This window comes from Octopus bimaculoides, chromosome 14 (assembly GCF_001194135.2).
Source record: "Octopus bimaculoides isolate UCB-OBI-ISO-001 chromosome 14, ASM119413v2, whole genome shotgun sequence".
Taxonomy (NCBI): domain Eukaryota; kingdom Metazoa; phylum Mollusca; class Cephalopoda; order Octopoda; family Octopodidae; genus Octopus; species Octopus bimaculoides.
Window position 1 is genome coordinate 48,527,813 of NC_068994.1, and position 1,591 is coordinate 48,529,403.

A 1,591-nucleotide genomic window follows, 5' to 3' on the forward strand; every position below is an offset into this window, starting at 1 on the left:
ACCATCACAAACATATACCTCTTTCTCAAACAAATTCAAAGCAACTGTATTTCACAAATAAAACTTAACCTAATGAACCCATTATTTTGTTGTTTTTACATGAATCCCTACCCCATTATCGCCCCACTTTTCTTCAATGACCCCTTGAAGCTTTCCACCGCCCCCAGGGGGGGGGGGCAATACCGTCCACTTTGGGAACCACTGATCTAATGTATAAAACGGCAGGGTACGATTTTGAAGTGGATTTTAGCTGCTATTTCCAGCCGTCCTAGTTTTCTACGAAGTGACTTGTTTTTGTTGATTGCTTTTGTTTACGTTGTTGTTGTTGATGTTATTTTTATGTTGTTGAAGTTTTTGTTGGTGTTGATGTTTTTTGTTGTTGATGTTTTTTGTTGTTGTTGATGTTTTTTGTTGTTGTTGATGTTTTTTGTTGTTTTTGATGTATACATTGTGGTTGTTTTTATTGTTGTTGCTTTCGTTGTGTGTGTGAATGTTGTCGAATCCCCCCCCCCCAGGTCAGTCCTGACAACGTAGAGTTGTACTCAAAGGTATGCCAACCGTGACCAGCCTGCCTTAACTATATATTTTCAACCATACTGTAACCTCAGAATATATTTTTTATCGATAATGTCCATCTTTCCCTAAGAGTGTAATGTATGGTTTTAGTGAAAGTTGACTGCTATTTCTAGCACCTCGAACGACTAAATAGGGGCTCACTTGTGTTTTCGTGTTGGTGTGGATTTTGGTAGTGGTACGTTATTGTCATACCTTATTGTACGAGCTACAATAGTAGTAAAAGCATTAGTAAGTAGTAGTAGTAGTAGTAGTAGTAGTAGTAGTAGTAGTTGTGGAGTTAGCTGTGGTAGATGTGCTAATAGTGGTCGTATGGGCGTAATAGGCGTGTGTAGTACTGGTAGTAGTAGTAGTAGTAGTAGTAGTAGTAGTAGTAGTAGTAGTAGTAGTAGTAACTTGTTATTGTTTAGCGCCGATCCAGCAGACATATACATAAGCAAAAACGCTCCATCCGTGACGACCTCGTCTCTTTCTATGTCAGGGACTATACTGTCCAATATATCTCTAAGACGGTAGGGAAGAGCTTCTCAACCGGGGGTCCATGTGATCCTTAGGGGGTCAATATAATATTTTGTTGCTAAGATTTATGTGCAATAAACTGGTTTTACTTCTACAATACAAAAAAATATTTTAACAATTATTTTTAATCCAATTTCTAATAATATTTAATTATGAAAATATAATAATAGGATTTCTTTTTAATATGGGGAGGGGACAGCAGAGTAAAATAGAAATCAAAGGGGTTCACAGGCCCAAAACTGGTTGGGAACCACTGCGGTAGGGTTTTGTGGCCTCAGGATGATTCATATGCTATTTCTAATAGGCCCAGTGACTAAGATACTCACGACTCTCTCGATGGCTTGCAATTGTAGTAGTAGTAGTATTGGTGGTGGTAGTAGTAGTAGTAGTAGTAGTATTAGTAGTAGTAGTATTAGTAGTAGTAGTATTAGTAGTAGTAGTAGTAGTAGTAGTAGTAGTAGTAGTGGTGGTGGTAGTGGTGGTGGTGGTGGTGGTGGTG